This window comes from Rhinolophus sinicus, linkage group LG04, assembly GCF_036562045.2.
Source record: "Rhinolophus sinicus isolate RSC01 linkage group LG04, ASM3656204v1, whole genome shotgun sequence".
Lineage (NCBI taxonomy): Eukaryota > Metazoa > Chordata > Mammalia > Chiroptera > Rhinolophidae > Rhinolophus > Rhinolophus sinicus.
The window spans coordinates 115,481,319-115,497,361 of record NC_133754.1 but is presented as its reverse complement, the minus strand read 5'-3'; the positions used below and the strand labels follow the sequence as shown (position 1 = coordinate 115,497,361).

At 41.4% G+C, this 16,043-nt stretch overlaps 1 long non-coding RNA gene across 2 annotated transcripts in view; it reads right to left on the bottom strand.

Annotated features, from left to right (window-relative positions):
• Positions 1–1,501: 1,501 nt before the first annotated feature.
• LOC141571105 (uncharacterized) overlaps positions 1,502–16,043 on the bottom strand; it is a 39,408-nt gene continuing 24,866 nt past the window's right edge. The window contains exons 2-4 of one of the 2 annotated variants that reach the window (XR_012495674.1): positions 11,280–14,280; positions 5,866–5,913; positions 1,502–5,168 (exon numbers count right to left, since the gene is read on the bottom strand). This is a non-coding gene — a long non-coding RNA (uncharacterized LOC141571105). The remainder of the gene's footprint in view (positions 5,169–5,865; positions 5,914–11,279; positions 14,281–16,043) is intronic. The other variant, XR_012495675.1, reaches the window with a different exon arrangement.

Here is a 16,043-nt window from a genome sequence, read left to right as displayed (position 1 = left end):
GTTTGTTTGTTTGTTCAATTCAGGTTGAATTTATATATGGGATGGCGCCATAGTCTTTTCAGGACTTTGGATGCCTGAGGACTTAATCAGGCCAAACTGTTTATGAGGATGTGCGTGCTCTGATTCATCATTTTCCAGATGTTTGCTGAGCACCTGGTGTAGGCACCAGCCCGAGGCTCACAACAGGGCACAAAGCAGAGCAGGCGTGGACTTGCTCACCAAGGCCTGACACGGGACTCTATTCAGCAGCTGCCTGAGGAATTTGCTCTCGTGGGCTATTGTCAGGGATTGTATCTGTGCTTTGGGTCACAACCTGAGGGTGACGTCAGACTGTATCATAACAAACAGAAGTCACAAATGGATGAGAGGTCAGACCCTCATGCTTAGGACTCAGCAGCTTGCAGACCTGGCCAGGGCAGGAACAGCAGTGTCTGTCCCAGCCAAACACCCTGGCCAGAAGGTAGATAGGGACGTGTCCCTGAAAGGGAATTTGAAGGAGTAGTCAGCTCCCTTCCATCTGTACCCCTAGACATGCGGGTGGCAGAGCAGGAAATGACCCCAGGACCACCCCACCTCAGATTGTGGTTGGCTCATGACTATTGTTGACAAGGCTAATTCTTTGCTCGAAAGAGTGAAGAAGTGTGTGGGCATGGGGAGGAAGGGCCAAAAACGAGTTTCATGAATATCTACAGCAGAAGTCTCCTGGGATTGGGCTGTGATACGTGCAGTCTGCTTGGTGAAGGTGGCTGGTCAGGTGCTAAAGTCTTTGACTTCATACTGTGGGTTCCTGTCCAGTGTATAAAGAAGAAACCAACACAATCTCTTGGTAGATAAAGTGTCTTGTCTGTGGAGAAGAGACTGTTCTATGACATGAGCTAGGTCTGGGTCAGAACGGAGATTGCTTCCCGTAATTCCCCCCAGAGAAGTCTGATGCACCTCTCTCCTATGCCCCACAGCATGCTGGTTCTTGGCACAGGCTGTTGTTCTGCGCTGGGCAAGCGCGTAAGGCATTTTCCCTTATCTGGAATGAGTCACACAGCAGTACCCATCCATCATGCCCTGGTCTATATAATTCTTTAGCACCTGCCAAGAAGCTTGAGGTATGTCCCCTTTGTCTTGCCACCACCCAAGACACGCTTCATATGTAAGTTTTCCTTAATAAACTCTGTTCTGGAGTGGCCTGCCTCTTTCTTTAGTCTTTCCCTGCCCTCCACATACAGAGGTAGCTTTTCAGTCTTGGGACTTTTCCCTTGGTCTGTGTGTACAAACATTGTCTCAATGAACCCACAGAATTTTATAATGAAAAGCGATTTACAGATGGTTTGGTTTAACCACACTCTTAGGGGACTGGAAAATACAAGTTGAAGAGTTTTAGATAGAATTTGACTGTTAATTATTAATGATTCACACAGTCAGGCCATCTGACCATAACTGTGGGTCTTTTATACTCCCCTGCTAAGTATTTATATTGTAATGTAGTATGTGTTGTTGGGGAGAAAAATTTTTCCTTTACCCTTATAAGTTCTTTGGCTGGTCTAATAATCAAATTGACATAAGACATATATACAGGAGAAAAACAAATTTAATCACGTATGTGAGCCTGTTAACCTAAAAATAAGAGGCCAAAGTGAGAGGCAACTGCATTTATTTGAGATAAAAAAAAACAGAGCTAATCAGGAAGTACTGATTTCAGGCAGAAACCCAAATAGTAGTCCAACTAGGAGACCAAGACAATGGGTATTGATGAGAACGGGCAGGGGAACAATTACATCAATAGAAGGAAGGCATTTCTATTGGTGCAGATAAGCGAACATAATGACACTAGTTCTAAAGAAAGTTTTTAATTTTCAGTCCGATAGTCATCAGTCTGCTGTTCATGATATCTGCTTTCTTGTTATCCTTGCAAACAGTTCTTTGGGACCCATGTTGCTTTCAGCCCAGTCCAAAGGTTACTTTGTCTTGTTTTAATGTTCTAAAGGTTTAGGAGTGAGGCATGCAAGGCGGTTTCTCTGTGATGGTAGTTCTGACTCCATTTTAAAATGGTTCCTTTTTTTTTTTACAAGTGCCATAAAAATATGAGACTCAAGGGCCAGTCAGGCAGTTGAGACTTATATGCCAACCTGAGCTAAGGAATGGGATGGGGGCCTGAGGTTTCAAAGGAGAGACAGGTAATTATAGAACAATAAGAAAAGCAGATACTTGCCCTGCCGTACAGATTGGACTTTCAGATGAAAAGTCATCTCTGGTAATAGCTCTTTTTCTGGGCCAGTCCTCACCCTCCAACTAAATACCTCTAGGTAATGAAGGGAGAGGTAAAAATTTTTCTTGAATCTGCTGGGTCTTGATTGTCTTCAGGTCAAAATAAACCACATGCCAAAGTGGGACATCTTGGGGAGTCTCATTAGAACCCCTTCAAGTGTATGTGTGTGTCATGAGTGTACACATGCATGCAAGTGTTGTGTAAGTGCATATGCACATGTGTATGTTTGTTTATGTGCATAAGTGCGTGTGCATGAGTGTATGTGTGTTTTGTGTGTGCACATGTGCATATGTGTAACTGTGGATGTGTGCCTATGTATAAATGTATGTGGGCATACTAGGTTGGTGCAAAAGTCATTGCGGTTTTTGCAACTGTTTTTAACCTTTTAATCCACAATGACTTTTGCACCAACCTACTATATGTGTATAAGTGTGTGTTTGTATAGGAGTGTACGCATGTGTGTATGTCTGTGTGTTTGTGTACGTGTGTATTATGTATAAATGTGTGTTTGTGTTTGTGCATGTGTATGTGTGTGTTGTGCGTATTGTGTGTAAGTGTATGTGTGATGTGTGTATTGTGTATAAGTGCTTGTTTGTGCAAGTGTATGTGTGTTGTGTGTATTGTGCATAAGTGTGTTTGTGTGTGAATGTGTGTGGGGTGTATACTGTGTATAAGTATGTGTGTGATGTGTGCATGTGTGTGTGGTGTGTGTATTGTGTATAAATGTGTGTGTGAATGTGTGTGGGGTGTGTGCTGACTATAAATGTGTGTGTGGTGTGTGTATTGTGTATAAGTGTGTGTGGTGTATGTACTGTGTAAAGTGTGTGTGAGGTGTGCATATTGTGTATAAGTGTGTGTTTGTGTGTGTCTCTGCTTCATGAGGGGAGGGAGTCTCAGGACATAAAGAGAATCTGTTCTTCTGTCCAGGAGCGTTGATTCTCACTGATTCAGCCATGAGCACCCACTTCCCACAAGCAAGGTGACTAACAGAGCCTCAGGAGAACATTCTTCTCCCCCCACCTTCATGCCCTATCCCGGCCCCATGTGAGCCCCACGGTTCTACAGAGTCCTCAGATTGAGTCACAGCCAGCACCCCTCATATTCTTTCTGTCTCCCAAGAAGGGAAGGTCAGTCACCCTAGAAGGAGGTCACCACGGACTCCTCTAGATCACGTGACTCTGACCAACACTCGTGTGGGAAGGAGAAGCCAGGAATTTACTGCTGACAGTCCTGCGCCTTCCTGCCTCTGCACTGGAAGTCAGCAAAACACAGCCCTCGGTGCCGGATCCCCTGGGCTCGGCAGTGGGCTTCACTTTGTCGGCAATTTGATGCAATGAGAGTTTTTATCCCATTGGCTATTTTTTCTAACATACGTGTATTTTAATGTAACTGAAACCATACAAAACGTATACTTTTGTACCTTGTTTTCTTTTAACTTAATACTATGACAGCTATTTTTTTTTATGTTATTAGAAGCTCTTTAGAAACATCAGTTTTAATGGCTGCATAACATTACCACGGTGTTGTCATATCCCAATTGACTTAACCTCCCGACCACAAAACACTCAGGATTTCCACTATTACAAATAAAGCTGGGAGAAACATCCTTATGCTCATTTTTTCTGTATGCTGGATTGAACATGACACATTTACTTGGATTTTGTCACTTGCAATTAAAATCCAAGGAGTGAAGGATTTCTTGCAGAGCAAAAAAATTGCATTTGTGTTGTTCTCTGTAGGATTTTCATATTTCCCAGGGAACATTTTTATTTATTAACTGTTGACATAACTTAAATATATTTTAATACAGTTTTTGCTTTTAGAATATCACTCTTTGAGCAAGTATGAAAAGAAAATTCAATCTTTCCACCATCGTGAGAGACAAAAATCATTATTTATAGTTATTGATAGTTTAGAAAACTTTCAGTTTCAAAACTCACTTTTTTATAATGCCATACAAAATTTTAGGATTACTTTCAAATCCAGGGAATGCTTATCAAGTTGCATTTTTTTCATATATAAGTTGTAGGGTTTTCTGACATGTGGAGTTCTGTTATCTAGTGACTTATTTTAAATGCTCATTAACTGCCAATATTTGTGGACCAGTGTATTATGGTCGATGTCTTTCTCCATCTGGTTTGATGTCCTGAGTGTCTGTGCAAACATCTCTCACTGGGAAGGCCGTCTTACTGGTGTTCTGGTCTCTTCTCTTTGCCTGGCTCCCCTGCCATCTGGCCCAGAGTTCCCCGTTCTCCTACCTCTAAATATTGCTGCACCAGGGAGCCAGCCATCCAGCCAGCTCCCTGCCCACCTTGGTATTGGGAAATTACTGGAAGACCTTATCAGTCAACACAGGCCATCAATAGTGAAGACCCCCACTGAAGACCTTCTCTGATGCAGAGAACACCCAACATCAGGGTAAAACTGCAAAACCTGTTATTTACCTTTGTAGAATGTTCTGATTTGTGCATTTATCCAGTTGCTTTCTCCTGGTAACGTTGAACTTTTCCCTCCATAAACTCTTTTTTTTTGTTTTGTTTTTTTTAAGATTTTATTGGGGAAAGGAGTACAGGAGTTTATTGGGGAACAATGTGCACTTCCAGGCCTTTTTTTTTTTTTTTCCAAGTCAAGTTGTTGTCCTTTCAATCTTAATTGTGGACGGCGCAGCTCAGCTCCAGGTCCAGTTGCCATTTCTAGTTGCAGGGGGCACAGCCCACCATCCCTTGCGGGACTCGAGGAATCAAACTGGCAACCTTGTGGTTGAGAGCCCACTGTGACCCATGTAGGAATCGAACCGGTAGCCTTCGGAGTTAGGAGCATGGAGCTCTAACTGCCTGAGCCACCGGGCCAGCACCCCTCCATAAACTCTTGATTGGATTGTCTTTCATCATTTCGGCAAGAATGCTGTCTTGAAAATAAGAAATAAAAATGAATTTTACTTCTCTCTGCCCCCAAAGCTGTAGCAGACCGCTGTTTTCCCATAGAGAGTATGTCTTACTGACTGTGAACCCTGAGAAACACTGCTGGGTGCCAGTAGTTCCCACACTTTGGGAATTTCATGGAATAGTAAAATTGCGTAAAGAACATTTTAGTTCTTTAGTTCAGACTGACACTCTGTTTTGCAAAGTAAGACCACTTACAAACAGTGACAACTATCAAACATTGTCACCAGTCATCCCACACAATTCTTAAAAACATTGTAAAGCCAAAAGAAGAAGAGGAAGAAGAAAAAGGGGGAGGAGGAGGAAGAGGAAGAGGAAGGAAGGAAGGAAGGAAGGAAGGAAGGAAGGAAGGAAGGAAGGAAGGAAGGAAGAAAGAAAATTAGAAAAGTTTTAATATTATAATAATGGACATTTCTTTCCATTGAATAATGTAATCTTGCGGGGGGGGGGGGGAATCACCCAGTGGTGCTTGTTTTTCTTCATTTCATCAAACTAGTGAAAGTTATAGGTAGTGTGGCTTTAAATTTTATTGTCGTGTTTTGTTTACCCAGAAGCCTTTGCTATTTGCTGTGTGTAGAAGCGTGGGGAAAGCCCCACCCGCCCCTTCCCATGAAACATTTTGTGACCATGTTGATTTCATCCACTGAAAATTGTAAAACTCACCTACTTTCCATAGACAGGGCCACGCTTTAGGAAGCACCATAATTCTGGCTGCACTCGAAACAAGACCACATGATCTCAGCGTTAGGAGGAAACATGGAAGTCATGCAGTTTGGGGACAGCATGACCCCACCATAAAATACAAGAGTCAGTCGATCTCTTCTTGAATAGTCCCAGGATAGAGACTTGGAAAAGCAGATTTTAATTCAAAAGTATGCTGACCCTTGCCACCTGAACTTCCCATCCTTGGTCTATTTTCTACGTTACACAGAAATCTTGATATTCACCCACAATAGCCACTTAAATATTTTTTAAAACAGTTATGCTGCTTGGTGATTATTTTCATTTCCTAAAGACATGTACAGTAAAAGATAAGATGATCTTGAGTCAGGAAGCACATCATAGGTGCCCACCCCAGCTTCTCAGGAGCTTTTGGAATTTGGAAGGACACTTGTCTTTCTCTGAAAAGCCTAAATGTTTATTGAAAGCCAGGAGCTCAAAAGTCCTTTTTGAAATTAAAGACTGAACATTTTACTCTTTTTCACTTCATTTCCCCTTTAATAATCCTAACACTTCCCAAAGCAATCAGTACCTCTGGCTGAATCAAGGGAGGATTGCATATAAGAAAGTCAACAAGAAATGAACACAATCACTCCAAAAATACTATCCTCATCACATTTGATATTAAGGGGCTGAGAGGAGCCGGGAATGAGGAATTAATATTTAATGGGTACAGAGTTTCACTTTGAGATGATGAAAATTTTCTAGACGTGGATGGTGGTGATTGGTGCAGAACACTGAATGTACTAAATCAAAATGGTTAAAATTATTAATTTTGTTGGGTATATTTTACCACAATTTTTTAAAAAATTAAGTTTGCTTCTCAGTGAGCCTGTGAGTATGGGAAGTTCTCTTGCCATAAGAAAAAAAGTTGGAAACTATGGAAATGGGTGTTTTTAGGATGCCAATAGTGACATCTTGGGAGACTAGTGGAAGTACAAGGCATGTCCAGCTACCTGATACTACTTTAAGTGTGACAAACTAATCTTGATTTGCTGCCTGCCCACATTGTCTTCAGTCGTGAGCTCTGAGTAAGCAGGGGTAGAGTGCTCTGTCTGTCTTACATGCAGCAGCATATTACCTGTCCAGCCCATGCAAATAGTTGTGCACTTTGTAGATTGCCCAAAGGTACTTGAAGGAGGGGTGGTTGGGGCCCATGTTTCAAACTGCATTCACCTCAAGTCATGTGTTCATGGTTTTTCACCTGTACAGGTGATTGTTGGTACTAAGCCCTGACTATTCTAAAACTACTACTTGTAATAGCCTCGATGGGATTTGTGCTCAGACTGTTTAGATCCCTGTGAATTCACTGAACATTCCACTATGCTAATTATGGGGCATCAACTAAGGACTGTTTCCCTGTGCTACAGAAATGTACAGAAATCAGGGCGGAGGAGAGTGGGGTGTGGAAAGGGAGTTCACCAGTTCAGACACAAGGACCCAAAGCCTGATGTGGCAAAAATATCTTAACCCATTAGGGAGACTTTGGCATTCTCTTTCTTATATTTGTCAACCTTGATCTTTATTAGTGTCTGAGTAGGGCTAGAAGTTAAGGCAAGTCCACTGGAATCATAGGACTAACTTAACGAGAAACTGTAAACTTAAATTCTCCCGATTTCATCAACCTTCTGCCATTTCCTTCCACTTCCCTATTAGATTTATTCATGACTCTAACCTGATTCTGGGGCTTAATTACTCTCCCACACAGTCAAGAACTCTCATAATCTTTTATTCTTCTTAAAATAAATCTGACTGGGACACCACCTATGCAAAATCTACTCTCTTTCATTCTTCAAGGAACCACTCCTCCTCCCCCATGATTGTGCAAGGATCCTAAGGTCATATGGGTCATCTGTGCTTGCCACGCCCTTGGTCATCCCAAGATGTGTGGCCTGACCTTCATGCCAAGCCTGCTCATGGGAATCTTCCAGAGCCTACCCTCTCTAAAACCAGCCACACAAGACATGAATGCAAGTAAGCCATGCCCTCAGCCACTTGCAGAAACCCTCTGACCCTCTCATAGTCTTGGGGAAAATTCTTTTCCCCTTTTCCTCCAACTCCACTAAGCAATGGACACTACATTCCTTGATGACGTTGACCTTATATGAAGGGTTCAGACTGGGCCCTATGATTTAGAAACCTTTTTCTCTCTCTTCAAAGGTTGGCTTTCAGGACTATTGTGGACTCGGGAATTCTATTTGGAATGTCAAATACTGAAGGTTGACGCTTGACATTTTTGCATTCCTGTTGTTAAAATCATGATTGTCTGTGAGACAAGGATGGCTCTGGCTGTAGAGGGAAAATGTCCCTATAAATGGAACACCAAAAAAAAAAAAAAAAAAAAGAAAAAGAAAGAACTAATATTTTTTTTAAAAAGTCACTCCCTTGTATCATATACACCACAGTTCTGCAGGTGATTAGAGGGCATCCTTCAGTATCTGAATAAATTATTCCCTCACCCCAATCATTACCACCTCAGGACCTGCTCCAGAAGAAATAACTCAGAGATGGGAAAATATTCTGTTAGGGGAAGAGTGGACGTGGTTCCTGCAGGGAAAACATAGGATTTCCCCCATAAGTCAGTGGAGCATCACAGAGCACAGAAACCCTTTTGAGAAATGTTCAAATGGAGACAGTGGCAAAGGGTTAGGGACAGTGCCTACGACCATGACCTTATGTGGGGCCACTGGGAAGGATGTGGGCTCTCGGTTGCTGTTCCCCTGGGAAAGGTCGTATTTAGCATAAATCATTAACTGTTGTCCTCTTGCAATTCTTTTTAATGACTTTTAATGACCATCGACCTTCAATCCTGGGTCTGGTATGGCCCTGCAGTGCTGCGTGCCTGCTTGTCTGGAGTTACACCACCTCAGATCAAGTCCTGGCTTCCTGGCTTTGTTCCCCCAAACGCTCTAGGCTTCAGTTTATTCATCTGTGATATGAGGATAAGGGTTATGATGGTGATTAAAAGCCATAACCCAAAGCAGAGTGTATAGGAGTGAGCAATACATTCCAAGTTGTTTACTGGTAAAGGCCACAGGAAGTAGAATGGGAATTTGGAGGCACTTTTCTCCCATTTTGTTTACCTATACTTTCTAAGTTTTTCATAATGATCACTTGTTTGTTTTTTAACTACCAAGAAATAATAAGTAACAGAAGAAACTGCTGGAAGGAAAATGGCCAAAGTCCTTCTGAGAATCCTTGAAAACAGCCATGATCAAGTTATTCACTGAAAGCTCTAATGGAGGGAAAACAAACAAGATAGCTGATGCCCTTTGTGTCCCATCCCCAGACGCAGGACGTAAGAAATGGGTGACGTTATTGCTCATGAGCCAGGAAACTGGTTTGCTTAATTGTTCCATTAGGTAATTAAACATTTCCATCCTCTCTATTTTACAACAAGCCAATGCCTTTTTCATTATATTACAAATAGTCAGGACCCAGAGACTGAAATTTTAAGGCAGAGCTCACTCATGTCTGCTGGCAAGTCCAGTTTGCCAGGACAAATTGGAGAGTCAGTCCACTAGAAGCCAAGGAAGTTGTATTTTCTTTTCTTATTCTTTTTCTGAGGATATGCAAGAGAAGAGGGCAGAGAACACCAGCTTCCCATGGCCACTGCTCAGCAAGGTTCACCAAGGCAAGGCGTGGATGCAGCAGTGCATTTTGTCAGAGATCCTGCACATCGTTGACCTACTTCAGTGCTTCCGGCACATTTGGGGGCTCAACAACCAAGAAAAAGTAGCAGAGAAAGCACTAACAGTTGAAGTTGGTTTGGTTGAGAAACTCAAAGGACACAGTCGTTCTTTACAGTTACATCAAACCATGAGAACAGAGCACACATGAGGCATCGTGTTGCAATGAATCCAGGTGAGTGTCTGTGGCCTCCTGTCCCTCATCTTCTGTCCATCTCTGCTTGTTCTAAGACCTCAGGTTCCTGGCCTTCCCCAGACCTCAAGGGCTTGTCCCATACCTGGTTATTTTTCTGTGTTGCCTGACAATTCTAAAATCACTGTTATCTCATAAGGTATGACTCACCCAGGGGTGTTTTGACGGTATAAGGACACTCTCAAATTCCAAAAACATCATTAAGAATAATAACAGTAGCAGTATATAACTTACCCTTTATAATCCTTGCAATACCCCACATAGGTAGGCATTTTTATCCTCCTTTTAAAATAAGAAAGTGGAGGTTCTATGAGGTAAAGCATCTTACTCAAGGTTACATGGCTGCTAAGAGAGAGAACCAAGATTTGAACCCCAAACTAATTAATTCCAAATCAGTGGCCTTAATAACTACATACTTATTTATTGTCTGTCTTTGCCTGACAACCATTGTATTTACCAATTACCTGATTAAATAGGTCCTATGAACTTTTTAATTGTAAATCCTAAGCTGCTTCTCAACATAAGACTCCATGTCCTAAGTCACACCAATAGTCGGGATTCCAGAGAAGGGCAAGCTGCCTCCTTTCTCCGAGAAGCACTTCCCTCTTGAAGACATTGTCTATGGAGCATCAAGGCCACTTGGGGTCTTTTAAAGACAATCAGGAAAGAGAGTCACTAAGTCTGACTTTCTGAAGGTATTTCTAATAAGGAAGAATTCAATGCCATCCATATATTATTGATAATTCTAGAAAGGTATTTGAATATTTATTTTAGCCACTCAGTGCAGAACTGCTGAATCACTAGGGATCCTAAGGAGAGGGGTCAGATGGAGGCTGACGGAAGTGGGAGGAAGGCTCAGCAGTGGCCCTGCACATGCTGTGTGAGCGTGCTGAGAAGGCCCCACTTGAATGTACCAGGCAGCTTCAGACAGCAGGGTCTGATCCCTCAGACCCTGCATCACAGGAGGAAGGATGTGGCTACCCTCCCTCAGGTCACAGCTGTTATTAATCAAGTTGGAAGTTCAAGATGCATTCCTGCCCCTTACTCCAACTGAACACCCACAAGGAGAGTGGTCTTAGCTTGTCCTGAAACTAGAAGACAGTTCAGTCAAATGCTTTCTCCCATTTCAATATTTGCTAAAATGCTAGCCCATCCCCCACCTAATGAGGAATTATTGCAGTTCATCCAAGGACATTAGTACTGTTTTCTACATAAGCTGCATACGATTCCTGTAGAAATGTGATTATATGGGAACGTAACTAAAGGGATGAGATGAGACATGTTTGTGTGATGAGTGTCCCAGTGACTGCTTTGGGCAAATTTGGGCTGGCCATGTGGTTGCAATTTCTCTATCTAAACAAGGAAAGCCTTCTTGTCACTGTCCAAAGTAGGAATGAGTAGTAATCATCAGCCTCCTACCGAAACTGTCCAGTAACTAGAATGATTCTAGTAGATGATGTCAGCGTTACACTTACCATGAGCTCACTGCTACAGTGCTGTGTGATTGCAAGTAGTTTCTGTTACCATAGCTCCTTCAAGTGTGGGAGATCTTATCCAAAGCAGGCAAAAAAGAAGGTTCTAAGAAATAAAGAAAACCAACACCAGTGCCTCTGTGGGAGGAGCCTGGAAATAGCAACAGGGACCACCCATGGGCTAGCACCCGTTAAGTGATCATGAGTTGCTCTGGGCAGGTCAACAATGGGTTCCATTTCTTTAGGCTCTAGGTTTAGATAATGACCTTGATTCTTCCCTCCCAGGTTTAGTCTCGGTGTCATAATGCTCACTGAGTCATTGAGATCTTCTGGTGTTGCAGTATTCTCCTTCCAGAAGCTGACAAGCCCCAAAGGGCTTGTTTTGGCAGGTGGCAGAACAGCTAATAGCATGTGTTTATCTCTAGGTTCCAAAAACATCTCGCCTTGCTCCAGTGTCAGACTCCACTGAAGCACAGCCTAGTGGCTAATTCAGGCCTCCAGGGTGGAGCAACCAGCTCTTCCAGCTCTGGAGCTAACATCCTCAAGGATTGTTTTCTAATTCCTCCATGAGTAATAGGGTCAACATGCCAACCCTGCTGGCTGAGGACTCTTTGTGACAGCTGAGAGGCAGTCAGCTTCTGAGACACTTCAGCTGGGCAGATACTGCAGAGCAAGACCAACGCGCTCTCTCTCTCCTCTCATCTTTCATCTCTCTATCTCTCTCTGTTGGGGAAGGAGGGCCCCTCTCAGTAGTTTCTCTCACATGCTCCATTAGGGAAATCCTCAAGGACGAGGCAAGGTCTAAACCCACAGTGAAAAATCTGAGCTCTTCCAAGGAGCACCTCATGTCCATCCTGCAATATTCAAAACTAGAACCTGGACAAATGTTGGCATCCATAGGCAGGAAGTGAGTACTATCATGAGAGGGAGAATCTTCCCAGGGGAGGGAAGCAAATAGCGAGGGGTAGAGGGAGATGGGAATAATAAACCAAAGATCAGAGACCAAAAAGTTCCACAGTATTAGCTTGCTGTTCTTTTCTCCAGTCAAAAAGAATATGTGAACAAAAAAGGAGCTATATAAAAAACCTGACCAGCTGGGGGTTGGGGGCATATAGATGGCTTTACAAACTTTGTGATTGAAAGTGAGTACACAGGATAGTCTGATCATAAATTCCTAACTGGACAGGTCATGGCAAGTAGTCACATCCCAGGCCTCTAGCTTCCTTAGCAAAGGTCAATCGTTACCTTAAATGAGTCCTGTCCACTGTTTTTATTGCATCTGTTAAAATATACCTTTGAAATGTCCAAGTAATTTTTTTCCCAGACCCTTTGATGGCACAACCGCTGGCACAAACCACCAGAGCAGACCACAAAACTCCTCATTTTTACTTTGTTGTCCATTTCTATGCACTATAAATGTTAAATGTTAACTATCCCATACCTACCAATGTAAAAGAAGTATGTGTCTCTCCATTTTGCTTTTTATCCAATCCTAGACATTTCCCTGCTCTGCTTTCTCCCACCTCCCTAATCTACTCTCAATAGATTTCACGTAACTTTTCTTACATTGTATCCTCTGATAATACGTGTATAAAATACGCTTTAAAACTGCCATTCTCCAGAGCATTTTCTCAATCCATTGAGATTTTGCTTCTGAGCATATTCTCAAAACTTTGGCTCAGGTACTCATAAAACTTTTCTATAGGTTGGATGTTCTTTCACCAACATTTACTTGGTGTAGTCAGCAGAATTCCAAAGAAGGACAGCCACGACCACCCTGCAGACCAGTATTAGGTACCAGCAGTGGCCCACTGTGCCCCACCAGCTCCCCCTTCCTATTGGGTGAGTTTTCTCTTGGAATCCCACCTCCCTCACTTAAGGTAGGAGGTCTTGACTTTATTTGAGCTATTCTTAGAAAATCCTCAAGGTGGCACTAAAGGATAAGGGTTGAGATAACCCAGGACTAGGAGAAAAAAAATGGGCAGTTGTTCACAGGATAGAAAAGATCGAGTGTTTTTCATAATAAAGGCCCGTAGGACCTGACTGCCTTCCATTTACCTATCCTTTCCTTTTGAAAAAAATTCAACCTCAACTCATATCCCGTGGTTACAGTATTTCCCCATCCTAATGGTCCACCATTTCAACAAGACAATGTCAATACTGGGACTTCCTAATGCTGTGAGGCACTATCTGACCAAAAGGTTGGCTATCAATGCATCCTTTGGATTGATTTATGACCAAAATGGAGAACTGTGACTGAAAGGGGGGATATGTATTAAGTCTGACAAGCTCAGTGACCTAAAGTAACCCTCACAGAGAAATCTGATCATAAATTCCTAACTGGTCAGGTCATGGAAGCTAGTCAGGTAGCAAAGGTCTATAAGTTCCTTAGTAAAAGATATATCTTTGCCTTAAGCAAGCCCTGTCCATTGTTCTCGTGCATCTAGGTTAACACACCTTTGTCATGCCAGAATAATCCTCTTTTCTAGACCCCCTTAGAGGTGTAACCACCCTCAAGGGAGCATTTTCTCAGTCCCCTGATCTTGCTTCAAGGCATGTCCTCTTTTTTGCCCCAATAAAGGCTGACAAACCCATAAAATTTTCTGTTGGTTTGGATGCTCTTGTGTTGACAGGGTCTAGGAAAGAATATACAGTTTCCATATAGATACAACAGGGAGAACAGTATAACAATAAATCAGTTTTATCCTCTATTACTATTCTGTCTTAGGACAGCTCATTCATAAAAAGATATATATTCCAACAAAGTACTACAACAATAACTACAGATATTACCATCAAAACACAAAGAGAAAGAGTTTAAGGTACATAACATTAGGTCTTTATAAAGAGTTTTAAAGTCCAAACTTTTAGCAGGTCATAATAATAAACGAAAGATCAGAGACCAGAATCTTGGAATAACTAGCTGATTACTCAGATGTCATCTTCTTCTTGTCCTTGGAGCTTTCCTTGGTTCTTTGACAAAGAAACTTCTACACACTCAAGTCTATTTGGAAACAGAAAAAGTAAATAAAAATAAAACCTTGTTAAGAAAGACCCTTTCTGGGTATAAATAATTGAAGATGTTTTAGATTCTGTTTATCTGTTTACTTGCAGGGTTAGAGATAATAAATGCTCTGCTCGGGGCTAAAGTTGGAATTGATGCTAAAAGGAAATATGGTAAAAGGAGGATCAGCAGTTTTCTCCCTCGAGCTTTTTTTGTTTAATTAATTTTTCACCTTTTGACTGACATCACCCATTTATCTCACTCCTCCCTCCTGCCTCTGGCAACCACCAATCCCATTCTCCATTTCTATGAGCTTGTTTTGTTTTGGTTTTTAGAATCCACATATAAGAGAGATCATACAATATTTGTTTTTCTTTGTCTCACTGATTTATTTCACTTAGCATAATGCTCTCAAGGTCCATCTATGTTGTTGCAAATGGCAAGATTTCACTATTGTTTATGGCTGAATAATACCCCATTATGTAATATATTTACAGCAGTTTCTTTATCGATTCACATTGATGGACACTTAGGTTGTTTATCTTGACTGTTGTAATACTGCAGTGAACATGGAGGCTCAGATATCTTTTTGAGTTAGTGTTTTCATTTTCTTCTGATAAATACCCAGAAGTGGGATTGCTGAATTTTATGATAGTTAGTTGTCTTTTTAATTTTCTGAGAAACATTTATACTGTTTTCCATAGTGGCTGCACCAATTTACAATCCCATCAAGGGTGCACAAGTGTTCCCTTTTCTCTATATCCTTGTCCACACTTGTTATTTCTTGTTTTTTTTCTTTGTTTTTATAATAGCCATCCTAATAGGTATGAGTTCAATGTCATTGTGGTTTTGATTTACATTTCCCTGATGACTAATGATGTAGAGCAGTTTTCCATGGACCTGTTGACAATATGTATGTCTTCTTTGGAAAAATATCTGCTGAGATCTTCTGCCTATTTTTTAATCGGATTGTGTTTTTGCTGTTGAGCTGTAGGAGCTCTTTATACAGTTTGGATATTAACCCCTTATCCAATATATGATTTGCAAATATTTTCACCCATACAGTAGGTTACCTTTTCATTTTGTTGATGATTTCCTTTGCTGTGCAGAAGCTTTTTAGTGTGACATAGTTGTAGCCCCATTTGTTTATTTTTGCTTTTGTTGCTTTTGGTGACACATTCAAAAAATATCACCGAGATCTATGTCAGAGAGATTACCATCTATGTTTTCTTCTAGGATTTTTATGGTTTCAGGTCTTACGTTTAAGTCTTTAATTCATTTTGAGTTATTTTTTTGTGTACAGCATGAGAGAGTAGTTCAGTTTCATTCTTTTGCATGTAGTTATCCAGTTTTTCCAATATCATTTATTGAAGAGACTGTCCTTTCCCCATTATATAGTCTTGGCTCCTTTGTAATAAATTAATTGACTACATATGCGTGGGTTTATTTCTGGGCTCTCTGTTCTGTTACAATGGCCTGTGTGTCTGTTTTTTCTGCCAATAAAAGGTACATGGGATTTCTTTGTGTTATTTCTTACAACTGCGTGTGAATCTGTAATTATCTCAAAATAAAAATTTAATTTTTAAAAACCTTATTTGAATGTTGGGGGATGCTATGGTGAACAATGGTTATTTTTTTTTGCTACCAGCATCCATTTCTTCTTGTCTTGATAGGAGCAATCTATTTCTTTCGGGGAACTTGTTTCTTGTCATTGCATGCAATCATGGTAGGGCTATAATTAAGGTCTCTTGCCCTGCTCTAAA